This window comes from Saccopteryx leptura, chromosome 7 (genome assembly GCF_036850995.1).
Source record: "Saccopteryx leptura isolate mSacLep1 chromosome 7, mSacLep1_pri_phased_curated, whole genome shotgun sequence".
NCBI classification, from domain to species: domain Eukaryota; kingdom Metazoa; phylum Chordata; class Mammalia; order Chiroptera; family Emballonuridae; genus Saccopteryx; species Saccopteryx leptura.
Genome location: NC_089509.1, coordinates 107,856,090 through 107,870,806, shown reverse-complemented (window position 1 = coordinate 107,870,806; position 14,717 = coordinate 107,856,090).

Sequence of the window (14,717 nt, the reverse complement as noted above, 5' to 3'; positions counted from 1 at the left end):
ATCCTGGTCAGGGGGAAATTTGGGTTTAAGTTAAAAAATATAATAATAATAATAATAATAATAATAATAGCAGGAACTCACCCCAAGGTGCAGGGCATTGTTCTGAGAAGCGCCCTTCCATATCAAGCACATCATTCAATATTCTCCATAACTCTGTGAGTCAGGTACTGCTATTTCTCCAATTTCATAAATGAGAAAATCAAAGCCCACAGAAATTATATAGTTTGCTCACAGTAGCAATGCCACTAAGTGGCGGGATTTCTGGGTATGTGCTTCAAGTCCTAACATTTTTCAGAAATCAAACAGAAGAGAGAAAAAGTTGGAAGAAGCCTTGGGAAGAAGGCGGAAATCAGACGCGTAGAAAGACCAGCTCTTCCTCAGGCCTGCGAGCTCATTTCTATCTAATCTTGGTAATTGGGGCATATAGAAACGCTGGAGACTCGGCAGTTTTGTAGACAGAGACTGTTCACTTCTGATGGACTGAGTACGCCTGACAGGGGCGTGTGGAGTCTGCAATCTCTCAATACACAGAACCAAGAATCCAAAGTAGGTGTCCCCAGGGTTTGTAAAGGGAGGAGCTTGCTGATGCCATTGAGGACCCTTTGTCTACGCCACAGGTCTGCGTGCCCTCAGGCTCTGCCATCGTTCCATGCATAGACCCTGGCGTGACACCTTTCAATAAAAGAAGAGGTATTGTCTTGCCTTGAACATATGGCCTCCCTTACACTAATCACTGGCAAAGGGAACAGGATTACCGTGAAGAGCGAAGACTGATTCCGCTTCACCCTGGGACTGAGGCTTCGGCCATCGTCCGTGAGCATGTTGCCCAGAAGTGGGGGCACGCTCAGCAACAAAGTATTGGAGAACAGATGCTGGAAGGGCCATTAACAGGGTCCCTGCAAGTACCTTAGTATTATCTCGGAACGTGCTGCGGTTGTTTGAGTGAAGTCAGCGTTTTTCCTTTTATTGAAAGCAGAGTTATCATCTACTTTTAGTGCTCACTGTTAACAGCTCTGCTCTTTTCAAACTTCTTTCCCATCCTTTATTTTTTTCCTGGTGGTAAGCGTTTTACATGTTTAACAGAACTAAGACAAAAACAAATAAGTGAATTAGAAGACAAAAGAGAGCATTCATTTTACATCCCTTGACAATTTAGACATATATATATCAGACAGAAAAAGACTCAAGGACCTTATTATGATTTCCCTCATGTGGGATATAAAACCTAAAGTAACAAAAGACACAAGAAAAGCCAACAAACAAATCTCCTAGGCAGACAGCAGCACAGTGGTCACCAGAGGAAAGAAGGGCGGGGAGGGTAGCAAAGGGCAAAGGGGTCAAATACATGTGACAGAAGAAGACTGAATCCTGGGCAGCCGGTGCGCAATGCAATATACATATGACGCATCATGGAACCTCACACCAGAATCCCACACAATCCCATCAACCAATGGCACGCCAACAAAGTCAACCAAAAAAAAAAAAAAAAAAGAAAAGAAAAAAGAAAGAAAGAAAGAAAAAGAAAAAAATATATAGGACAAGTAGAAGGGACATTATCATTATTTTGGCACTTTCTTACAAGACTAAGGCAGCTATCAAATGTAGAATACCATAGGCACAATATATACTGATTATCTCAACTATAAAATATGGTAGATGGCATCAAAGGATACCATTTAAAGCTGAAAAGTCAAGTAGCAACATTATAACATGGTTTGGTTATGTAACTGACAGTACAAAGATGGTGATAAATATCATTTAAAAAACAATTTCTAAGTAACTAAACTTCAAAATGCTGAATAATTTAGAATGACATTGATTTTAAAAATTGTGCATGCAAAAATTGAGTGGTCCTTTAATCAAACTAATGAGGTGAACACAATAATTTTTTTTTCCCTGAAAGATACTCTTAAATAATTTATGGCAAGACATAACCATGAAATATGACTGGTCTTCCTTGTGCTTACTGTTGAGAAAATTTAGTATGCTTCATGGAACCCTGGGTGAGCTGAAGGCGATAAGCCTAACAAGAAGAGTAAGCAGCACAGTATCTATTGACTGAGCGGTTATAGAATGAATGCATTTTGCTTGGCTCAACATGCTTCTGAAAAGTCAAGGAAGCGCTGTCCCTTAGCAAAAGTGTACCCAAGGGTTGGTGGGCAAGTCCACTTTTTCTGAAAACTCAGGCTCTCCTATCAGGTAAGTCCATTACAAGGAGAACTCCTGGCTCTTTGATCTCAAAGGAGCAAGAATACAATACAAATATGATACAACACGTAATATGGGGTATAACATATTTGGAGGTCCCAAACACTTCTGAGAATAAGATGCAAAGCATTATTGTTATATAGATCACCTGCAAAACTGCATAGGATTGCCTAGCTGTGGAAAGGATAAATTAAATCAGGATTAATGCTTTTTTTTCCTTTTTTTGTTAAATTTATTGGAGGGACACTAGTTATTTAAAACGATAGATTTCAGGGGTACAATTCTATAACATGGCATCTGTATGTCATATTCTGTGCCCATTACCCCAAGTCGTCTCCTTCTATCTCCATCCATCCCCTCTTTACCTTCTCTCACCTATCCCTAGCTCCCCTTTCAAACTTATATTTCTTAATTAATTTTTTTATGATGCATTTATCTGTTAGAATATATTTTAAAAATATTATCCTGACCATAAATGAAGATTGTGGTAAGAGTAATCAATAGTTTTTGATGAAAACATAATTTTTATTTTTGGAAATTTTTCAGGTAATTCTGATGTAGTCTGTTTGTGATTTGGAAATTTTAAACGGCAGGAAAGAATTTATCCAAGCTACTGGAATGAAAATGTGTAATCAATATTCAGGGGAGCAAAATGAAATTTTATAATTTCTTGTAAACTTAAGATGAGTCATGGAGAAATATCCACAGACAAGACTGAAAACCCCTGTTCCCTAACAATTATAGTACATTCACTGTCAACTAAAGTTTCCGTGTGTTGACTAGTTCTTTATTTTTGTTTATACTTACAAAAACTTTAACATATATTCCCTTTGCTGGGTACTGAGAATGCTGAATGAATTTAACATCAATGATTTTTCTCCCCCTTTGCCTTGATCAAAGACAGATCATCAATTAAGAGCTTTTTCCAACCATTGGAAACAAATTAGAAACATTTAGCAATTAGCATTACAAGATCTCTTGCTTTTGAGACCCCCTGCAGCAAAGGGTTGAAGTTTAAACGATTTAACATCAGTGGTGGTTAATAAGGCAGGCTTTAGACTCTTTCTTAATCCCTGACCATACCAGATTTTACTGATGTGGTTTTTCCATTATTCCAACCACTTCTAAAAATTTGGATTTCTAATTTTACTGCAATTTCAGGTGAGTGGTTTAGCCCCTTACCTTGGTTTTTGCAATTATGCCGTTAGTTACCTTTGGCTACTGTCACATATTCAAACTAAAATGTTACAAGCAGGAACCCTACATTTCCCCCATATCTTACAAAAAACAAATTCCCTTGGCCTCTCCTGTGACCCTCCTGTCAACCATGAGGAAAATATGGACTCTCTCCATTCATTTCCTTCTTGTAATAAATAGTGTTCTCTCTAATAATTGCCACCATAATCCACGAACAGTGGTTGAGTTCCTACGGTGTGAGAAGCAATGTGTCATGTACATATGCCTTGAGAATGCAAACATTTCTAAGGTGAGTCTTGTCTCTTAAGGAGCTCACAGTCGATTGGGGCCAATAGCCACAGGAACAAACGAAGATACAAGTGGGATTAACAGAGGAACCAAAGATTTAGGTGCACGTCCCTGGACTCAAAGGGGATTGTTGGAAGAAGTCATTGAGGGGACATGACTGCCTGTTGACTAGAGAGCAGGACCGGGGCTCCTCACCCCTGCCCCATCCTTGGACTGTATACTCTGCCCATGGTTTCCATGTTAGGAGCTGCTTCAATGATGCAACCTTGAGAGCTTAAGGGGCTCTTGTAACTGAACCCCAGTAAGGCCTCTATATAAACTTGAAGATTCGGGTTGGTGAGTGTGGAGCTCTACTTGTCTTGTGGCTGCCAGACCAGGTCTCCTGTGTATGTCCCCTTGCTTATTACTCTGCTACCTACCAACCTGGGGAAGTCTGCCTCTTTCCTCTGTCTCTCCTTGCCCTCCTGCTGTGTGTGTGTAAGTGTATGTGTGTGTCTGGGGGGGGGGGAAGTAATTTGAATTTCACCTGGGGAATTCCCAAGAGTGGGAACCAATAGTTTGCTAAGGGAATAAGACCTGAGTTGAGTCGAAGAGAACGAGTTTGCCAAACAGAAAAGGGACCAGGTGGTGGCATAGTGGATAGTGTTGGACTGGTATGCAGAGGGTCCAGGTTCAAAACCCCAAGGCCACTGGCTTTAGCAAGGGCTCACCAGCTTGAGCCCAAGGTTACTGGATTGAGTGTAAGATCTTAGACAAGAACCCACAGTCATTGGCTTGAGCCCAAGGTCACTGACGTGAGCAAGAAGTCACTCTGCTTTGCTGTAGCAGCCCAGTCAAGGCACATAGGAGAAAGCAATCAATGAACAATGAAGGAGCTGCAACGAAGAATTGATGCTTCTCATCTCTCTTCTTGCCTGTCTGTCCCTATCTGTTCCTCTCTCTGTCTCTGTCTCCATCACAAAAAAAGAAAAAAGAAAAAGGGACCCAGGGCACATAAAGCAGAAGGAACCGTGCATACTACCAGATCAGTTGTTTATTTAAGGTGTCTTTCCTAATACTGAGAGACATTTTTTGAGCCAAAAAAAACACAAAAAGCTCTAGGGTGCATCTCCCAATATTACTTGTGCTTGTTCTTATCAGCTCATTACCCCCTCTTAAGTATTAATATCCTCCCTCTTCCCTATGGAAGAAGCACTTTATGCAAAAGCACTTTAAAATGTTTTCCCCTATGCATTTTATTTTTTGCGGTGAAACCTTTGCAGGTAGAATGTCTACTGAACGCATCTGTACATTTGAAAAGAAAAGGATCAGTGGCCCTTCTGCAGCCTCCAGGATGGGTATTGTGGGTCAAATAAGTTTGCAAATATGATGTATATGTTTGTGTGCTTATAGTTTGCATTGGGTGTGGGGGACAGGCTGTAAGCAGGCAGGGTCCTTATAGCCTAAGGCTTAGTTTTAAGACTAAGTCTTTCCCACCCTTTTAATATAAGATCTTCTCAACACTAAGCTTTTCCCCACACCCTTGACCGTTGCATGATGTGGGGTGGTGCACTCTTATGAGAAATCCCATTTATGCCTCAGATAAGTGGCTTTGTATCAGAGACTCCCTTATTTGTATACTGGCTTAAAGGAAAACCTTTCTACACTATAAAATAAGGGAGACCAGGGGCTCTCTTGTTTGGTTCCTGCCATTAGCATTGCAGAGGAGAAGTAGTCAAGATGGCAGAGTGCTGAAGGAGAAGCCATTTTGTGCAGAGTTTGTGCACCGAGAAGAAAATGGGAAACAGAGGTTGTTGGTCAAATAAATATATGTTTGCTTGCTTATAGTTTGCATTGGGTGTGGGGGACAGGCTGTAAGCAGGCAGAGTGCTTATAGCCTAAGGCTTAGTTTTAAGACTAAGCCTTTCCCACACCCTTGACTGATTGCATGATGTTGGGTGGTACACTCGCATGAGGAATCCCATTATGCCTCAGATAAGTGACTTTGTATCAGAGACTTCCTTGTTTGTATATTGGATTGAAGGTTTTGGTTTCTACACTATAAAGTGGGGCACAACGGGAGTTTGCTCTCTCTGGGTTCCTAAAATTAACATTAGAGGAGAGAGCAGAAAAAGAAGAGCAGAGTAAGGCCATGTGGAGGAGAGGAGAAGCAGCCAAGATGGTGAAATGCTGAGGGAGAAGCCAGTTTGTGCAGAGAGAAGGAAGGAGATGGGGAACAGAGGTGAATAAGGCTGGTGAGCTAGAAACCTTTGATTCTAGGAAACTCAGATAAGTCAGTAGCTTTGTGAGCACTGAATGAGTGGGTTTTGGAGCCCACTGTGTGTTTTTACTTGCCCGCTGGGTGCAAGCTAAGATTAAAGATGATGGCTTCATTGTTTCATTAATGTCTGTCCGAATCTAATGTGAACCTGCACAGGCCAAGTGGCTGTGATGGTGGCCGTGGCTACTGGATTTACAGAGGTGAATAAGGCTGGTGAGGTAGAAACCCTGATTTTAGGATGTTGGGCAGATAAAATGTATTATGCTCACTTTGTTAAAGATAACACGAGGAGGCCGTTGCCCAGGTGATATTAATGTGTGTTGGGGTGGGCTAAAGGCAGGCAGAATCCCTGTAGCCTGGGGCTTGGTTTTGGGATTAAGCCTTTCCTACCCTTTTTGCTGTAGGGCGGTACAATCCAATCATGCCTCAGAGAAGTGACTTTGTATTAGAGACTACCCTATTTTGTATATTGGATTAAAGGTTGTGAAGCTACACTATAAAATGGGGGCAGAACGGGACTTGACTCGTGGTTCCTGAGATTAGCATGAGAGAGCAGAGAGAGTAGAGCCAGCAGCAGGAGGAGGCCACGTGGAGTAGGCCAGGAAAAGCAGCCAAGATGGCGGAGTGCTGAGTGAGATGCCAGTTTGTGTAGAGTTTGTATCTGGGTTAAGGAAGGAGATGTGGAACTGAGGAGAAGAAGGCTAGTGAGCTAGAAACCTTTGATTCTAGGAAACTCGGATAAGTCAGTGGCTTTGTGAGCACTGAGTGTGACTGGGTTTTGGAGCCCAGTGTATGTTTTTACTTGCCCGCCGGGTGCAAGGTAGGATTAAAGGCTATGGCCCATCAGTTTTTGGCTCCGCTGTTTCTTTACCGACTGTCCGAATCCAATGCGAACCTGCATGGGCCGGGCTGCTGTGATAGTGGCCCTGGCCTTGACTGCTGGCTTTACATTTGGCGTAGTCTGTGGCAGGATTCGATACAGATCGGCAAGGAGCCTTTGAGTGGTGGAGTAGAGGACTGGCTAGTGTTAGGGTTCCCCATGGCTGTCCTCTTGGGGATCGTAGGCTGGCTGACTTTTACAGCCATGCGTGAGAAAACCGAGAGCTCTGTGGAAGAGGCTGCCTGGGACCTGCAAACTGAGCAGCGGGAGGAGCTGGAGCAAACACAGGAGAAACCGATGCTGACCCTGGAGCTGGAGGAAATGCTGGAGGAGGAGGCCAACCAGGTGTTCGAGATTCGCCTGGAAATGGAGCAAATGCTGGAGGAGGATTCAGAGGTTCGTGAGTTGCAGCTTGCCCTGGATGTTGTGGAGAGCCAGCAGCGGCAGGAAGCCGGGGCCAGGGCTGAGGCTGAGGCTGAGGCTGAGGCCGGGTCCGGAGCTGCAAGGTCTGCGGAGCAGAAGGTGGCAGCGGCCCGGGGTTCGAGCCCGGCAGCGGGAGCTGGTGTTTTCAGTTCCTCTTTGGAGGATGAGAATTGGGCTGGAGTTGTGATTTGCAGTCTCCAGAAGATGAGAGCCCAGCTGGAAGGAGCACCTACTACAGCCCTGGTAGGTCTGCGATTTTGGGGGCATAGGATGGATGCTATCATGCTCTCCAGAGCCAAGATGGAAATGCTGACTGCCATTGCCACGTGCCCCTCTTTGGGACAGTGTAAGACCTGCCAGGATGGCAGGGATGAGGGGGGTGGCTGACGCCCCATGTGCACGGACTGATTTCCTGGACTACGACCGGAGTGGGCATTGGCTCCTTTGTTGGATGGACTTACGGATTATGGATTTTGGACAATGTAAAATACCCTGATGGGGGTGGGGGATGGCTTTGCTGGAAGCACTCCCCTGCCCTGGGAAGTTTTTCCCATAGGCTGAGGACATTTTGCGCTTTGGGCAAAGTGCTCAGAGACTAGTGAAGTGTACCTTTGTAATTGTTGAAATTGTAATTTATGTAATGTGCCTAATTTCCTTGCACAGGGATGCCAGTGGTATAGATTGTGGGTAGTAAAGTGAGCATAGGGGTGGATTGTTGGGCAGATAAAATGTATTATGCTCACTTTGTTAAAGATAACACGAGGAGGCCGTTGCCCAGGTGATATTAATGTGTGTTGGGGTGGGCTAAAGGCAGGCAGAATCCTTGTAGCCTGGGGCTTGGTTTTGGGATTAAGCCTTTCCTACCCTTTTTGCTGTAGGGCGGTACAATCCAATCATGCCTCAGAGAAGTGACTTTGTATTAGAGACTACCCTATTTTGTATATTGGATTAAAGGTTGTGAAGCTACACTATAAAATGGGGGCAGAACGGGACTTGACTCTTGGTTCCTGAGATTAGCATGAGAGAGCAGAGAGAGTAGAGCCAGCAGCAGGAGGAGGCCACATGGAGGAGGCCAGGAAAAGCAGCCAAGATGGCGGAGTGCTGAGTGAGATGCCAGTTTGTGTAGAGTTTGTATCTGGGATAAGGAAGGAGATGTGGAACTGAGGAGAAGAAGGCTGGTGAGCTAGAAACCTTTGATTCTAGGAAACTCGGATAAGTCAGTGGCTTTGTGAGCACTGAGTGTGACTGGGTTTTGGAGCCCAGTGTATGTTTTTACTTGCCCGCCGGGTGCAAGGTAGGATTAAAGGCTATGGCCCATCAGTTTTTGGCTCCGCTGTTTCTTTACCGACTGTCCGAATCCAGTGCAAACCTGCATGGGCCGGGCTGCTGTGATAGTGGCCCTGGCCTTGACTGCTGGCTTTACATAGGAATATTTGGATGAGTCAGTGGCTTTGGGAGCCCTGAATGGAAAGGGAAGTGTTTTCCCACTGTGTGTGTTTCTTGCCCGCTGGGTACGAGCTAGGATTAAAGGTAATGGCCCACTGTAAAGCCAGAAGCCAGGGCCAGGGCCACTATCACAGCTGCCTGGCCAATGCAGGTTCGCATTGGATTCGGACAGTCGGTAAAGAAACAATGGAGCCAAGAACTGGTGGGCCATTATTTTTAATTCTAGCTTGCACCCAGCGGGCAAGTAAAAACACACACTGGGCTCCAAAACCCACTCCCATTCAGTGCTCACAAAGCTACTGACTTATCCGAGTTTCCTAGAATCAAAGGTTTCTAGCTCACCAGATTTATTCACCTCTGTTCCCCATCTCCTTCCTTCTCCCCGCACAAACTCTGTATAAACTGGCTTCTCACTCAACACTCTGCCATCTTGGCTGCTTCTCCTGGCCTAATCCACGTGGCCTCCTTCTGCTCTCTGCTCTGCTCTCTCCTCTAATGATAATCTCAGGAGCCGAGAGAGCAAGCTCCCGTTCTGCCCCTATTTTATAGTGTAGAAATCCAAACCTTTAATCCAATATACAAAATAGGGAAGTCTCTAATACAAAGTCACTTTCTGAGGCATGATAGGATTATACCACCCCACATCAAAAAGGGTGGGAAAGGCTTAATCCCAAAACCAAGCCCCAGGCTACAAGGATTCTGCCTGCCCACAGCCAGCCCCCAACACACATTAATATCACCTGGGCAACGGCCTCCACGTGGGCAGCGTCATCTTTAACAAAAGTGAGCATGATACATTTTATCTGCCCAACACCCACCAGTTCTTCACTTCATTGTTTTATTAGTGTCTACCCTGTCCGAATCAAATGTAAACCTGCACGGCCAGGCAGCTGTGATGGTGGCCGTGACTACTGGCCATACAGGTATCATATTTCTTTCTTTCTCATTGTCTCAGGCTCCCTCTCTTATAATATTGTGATGTTCTGCCTGACCAGGTGGTGGTGCAGTGGATAGAGCATCGGACTGGGATGTGGAGGACCCAGGTTTCAGACCCCGAGGTCGCCAGCTTGAGTGCGGGCTCATCTGGTTTGAGCAAAGCTCACCAGCTTGGAACCAAGGTCGCTGGATTGAGCAAGGGGTTGCTTGGTCTGCTGTAGCCCCGCAGTCAAGGCACATATGAGAAAGCAATCAATGAACAACTAAGGTGTCGCATTGAAAAACTAATGATTGATGCTTCTCATCTCTCTCTGTTCCTGTCTGTCTGTCCCTATCTGTTTTTCTCTCTGACTCTCTCTCTGTCTCTGTAAAAAAAAAAAAAAAAATTGTGATGTTCTTATTCTTGTTGTTTGACCAACCCCAGTGCCAGCTCTTCTGAGTATGTTGTCTGTGATTCCTGTTCCTATGAACGTATCAGAGTATACCAAAGCCCTGATTGAGCTTTAATGTTTTAAAAAAGATGGTTTTTGTCTTCTTCTTACATAATTCCTTTTTGTGCAAACCCCCTGCCCCCAGTTTGAGGTTGTGCTCATCTAATCAAGATGCAAATTTATTCTGTTTGTTCTTTGATCTCTGGCAATGCAGATAAGTCTTGTTTTGTTAATTAGAGGTTAGATTATATCTTTCCTTCAAAACCGGTCAACTTTCTGTTTTAAAGAAATGTGACTCCTTTCCCACAACAGATACAGATACTATGAGTCAATCTCGGCCAGTTGTATAAAAACAGGGATGAAGTTCTACTAATGGCTTCTGTTGGTCAAATAAGTTTGTAAATATGATGTAACTGTATATGTTTGCTTGTTTTGGGTGTGGGAGACAGGCTGTAGGCAGGCAAAGTCCTTATAGCCTAAGACAGGCATCCCCAAACTATGGCCCACGGGCCACATGCGGCCCCCTGAGGCCATTTATCCGGCCCCGCTGCACTTCTGGAAGGGGCACCTCTTTCATTGGTGGTCAATGAAAGGAGCACATTGACCATCTCATTAGCCAAAAGCAGGCCCATAGTTCCCATTGAAATACTGGTCAGTTTCTTGATTTAAATTTACTTTTTATTTTAAATATTGTATTTGTTCCCATTTTGTTTTTTTACTTTAAAATAAGATATGTGCAGTATGCATAGGGATTTGTTCATAGTTTTTTTTAAAGTCCGGCCCTCCAATGGTCTGAGGGACAGTGAACTGGCCCCCTGTGTAAAAAGTTTGGGGACCCCTGGCCTAAGACTTAGTTTTAAAACTAAGCCTTTCCTTCCCTTTTAATACTAAGATCTTTTCAACATCCTTCTAATACTAAGATCTTCTCAAAACTAAGATTTTCCCCAGACCCTTGACTGTTGCATAATAGGGGGTGGTGCACTCTTATGAGGAATACCATTTATGCCTCAGATAAGTGGCTTTGTATCAAAGACTTCCTTATTTGTATACTAGCTTAAAGGCTTTAATTTTATACAATATAAAATGAAGCAGACTGGGGGCTCTCACTCTCTTTTGGTTTCTGCCATCAGCATTGCAGGGGCCTCCCTGATCCTTTGCCTTCTATGGATCCTTTGCTTTTCTTGTGGCTTGTCTATTTTGGTGAAATACCAATAAACAGAATGGTCCACCATCCTCTGAAAATGCCATTTCTTTACTATCTGCCCGAATTCAATGAGAACCTGCATGTGAATGGCCACAATGGTGGTCCCTGGCCATGCAGCTTCAAAAGGCCATGGAAAGATTAGTTGAATGTGTTTTCCAAGTTGTGCTCTTTCCTCCCATAGGTTTCTGAATTATCTTCACTTCCTTGTAGGAGAGGGAGAGAGATATTTGCTTCCTTATGAAGACTTCTACTTTCTTAGTCCTTTATTCAGTTGTGACTCTATCCCATTTTTTTAAATAGACAATGCACCTAAAGATGAGGGGTGTTGGGCAGATAAAATGTATTATGCTCACTTTACTAAAGAGGCCATCGCCCAGGTGATATTAATGTGTGTTGGAGATCATTGTAACCTGGGGCTTGGTTTTGGGATTAAGCCTTTCCCACCCTTTTTGCTGTAGGGTGATACAATCCTATCATGCCTCATAGAAGTGACTTTGTATTAGAGACTTCCCTGTTATGTATATTGGATTAAGGGTTTGGATTTCTACACTATAAAATGGGGACGGAACGAGAGTTTGTGCTCTTGGTTCCTGAGATTAGCATGAGAGAGCAGAGAAAGTAGAGCCAGCAGCGGAAGGCGGCCACGTGGAGGAGGCCAGGAAAAGCAGCCAAGATGGTGGAGTGCTGAGTGAGATGCCAGTTTGTACAGAGTTTGTATCTGGGATAAGGAATAAGATGGGGAACTGAGGAAAATAAGGCTGGTGAACTAGAAACCTTTGATTCTAGGAAACTCGGATAAGTCAGTGGCTTTGTGAGCACTGAGTGTGACTGGGTTTTGGAGCCCAGTGTGTATTTTTACTTGCCCGCCGGGTGCAAGCTAGGATTAAAGGCTATGGCCCACCAGTTTTTGGCTCCATGGTTTCTTTACCGACTGTCCGAATCCAATGCGAACCTGCAAGGGCTGGGCTGCTGTGATAGTGGCCGTGGCCACTGGCCTTACATGGGGGTTACACGACTTGTTCAAGGTGTCACATTTTGTGTAAAGTAAGCAAGTTGTGACTTTAGAAAAGATACTTACATTTCCTTGCATCAGTTTGCTCATCAATAGCATGAGGATAAACTAGTACCTGCCTCATAAGATCATTCAGCCTAAAATTGCCAGATATAGAATTGCCAGAATAATCCAGATTGTTCTCTAGGATTTATTTGCTCAGACTGTTCTGAGAGTATTATGGAATCTATCTTATAAGATCACCTTATTATGTTATAGTTGGAAGGAGTTGTTTGTAGTACTCCAGCCCGCTGGGAACTATCAGTGTCGCGTGGAAAAAACCTACTCAAGACACAAATTTACATCAAGAGGAAGAGAGAGGGAGGTCTGCCAAGCGAGGCAAAGAGAGACCTCCTGCATCTCCTTCTCCCTTAGCTTTTATTATCCTGAACAGAGGTAGCAGGATCACAAGGGAGGGAGATCAGGTGACAAGGGGAAGAATGATTAATGGCCCTTTCGCTGACGTGGAGAAAGGGCTAAATTGATCAGAATGTTCTTTTCTTTTGCTAATTAACAAGCACAAAGGAAGGGGCAATCCAGAACCTCTAGGCTAAGTTTCTAAAGCTCGTTTACATGCATTCCTTTGTGTCTGCACAAAGGTCACCCACTCACACTCTCTTGGTGTTTGCATCCAAGAGACATTCACTCAGGGCTTTTAACTAAAGTTCTCCAATCCAAGGCATAGAGGATTCAAGTTAAATGGGTGATTTCTTGGAATATGTTGGATTAACTTGTATTCAAACAGATGTGCTTTTATTCTTAACCAGCTTTTTATGGAAAAAAAAAGGTTAATTAGATGAGTGTTTGGAATAATGCTGTCATGATAATTTTTTTCCAAAAGAATAATTCAAACTTTTAATCAATCTTGGAATGGATTTTGTTATTAAAATGCATAGGAAGGGGAAACTCAACAGATGTATGCTTAACTGAAGTGAAGACCTCATGGAGAGGCACCAGCTTCTCTGCTCACTGTAGAGACATTGCTGAATGAGACTCTAGTCCAGGGCTGAATACATAGTAGCCACTCAGCATGGGTTGATTTCAGTGATGCATGTGTGTTTATGTCTAGGAAGTCTTGTACATGTCTGTATTTGCATTTGGCTCAAACATTTTAAAATTATAAATTAAAAGTATGCTCAAGTGTTGGGCAGATAAAATATATTATGCTCACTGTTGGGCAGATAAAATGTATTATGCTCACTTTGTTAAAGATGGTGCTGCCCACGAGGAGGACGTTGCCCAGGTGATATTAATGTGTGTTGGGGGTGGGTTAAAGGCAGGCAGAATCCTTGTAGCCTGGGGCTTGGTTTTGGGATTAAGCCTTTCCCACCCTTTTTGATGTGGGGTGGTACAATCCCATCATGCCTCAGAAGGTGACATTGTAGTAGAGACTTCCCTATTTTGTATATTGGATTAAAGGTTTGGATTTCTACACTATAAAATAGGGGCAGAACGGGAGCTTGCTCTCTTGGTTCCTGGGATGATTAGCATGAGAGAGCAGAGGGAGCAGAGCAGAGAGCAGAAAGAGGCCATGTGGCCAGGAGAAGCAGCCAAGATGGTGGAGTGCTGAGTGAGATGCCAGTTTGTGTAGAGTTTGTGTAGAGAGAAGGAAGGAAATGGGGAACTGAGGAGAATAAGGCTGGTGAGCTAGAAACCTTTGATTCTAGGAAACTTGGATAAGTCAGTGGCTTTGTGAGCACTGAATGTGAGTGGGTTTTGGAGCCCAGTGTATATTTTTACTTGCCCGCCGGGTGCAAGCTAGAATGAAATAAAATGGCCTATCAGTTTTTGGCTCCGTTGTTTCTTTACCGACTGTCCGAATCCAATGCGAACCTGCATGGGCCAAGTGGCTGTGATGGTAGCTGCGGCCACTGGCTTTACATCACGTCAACTTATTCAGTCTGACCAGGTGGTGGCTGTAAAGCCAGGAGCCATGGCCACCATCACAGCTGCCTGGCCCATGCAGGTTTGCATTAGATTCAGACAGATGGTAATGAAACAATGGAGCCAAGAACTGGTGGGCCATCATCTTTAATCCTAGCTTACACCTGGGGGCAAGTAAAAGCACACACTGTGCTCCAAAACCCACTCATTCATTGCTCACAAAGCTACTGACTTATCCAAGTTTCCTAGAATCAAAGGTTTCTAGCTCACTAGTCATATTCACCTCTGTTCCCCATCTCCTTCTCTCTGCACAAACTCTGTACAAACTGGCTACTCCCTCAGCACTCTGCCATCTTGGCTGCCTCTCCTCTCTTCCACATGGCCCTTCTCTGCTCTCCTTTCTCTGCTCTCTCCTCCTAGAACATAATCCCTCTTCTCCTGGAACAACGTGATCTCTCTTCCTTTTAAAATCTTTTGGCACAAAAGCCCTCCCCCAAAACAAATTAATA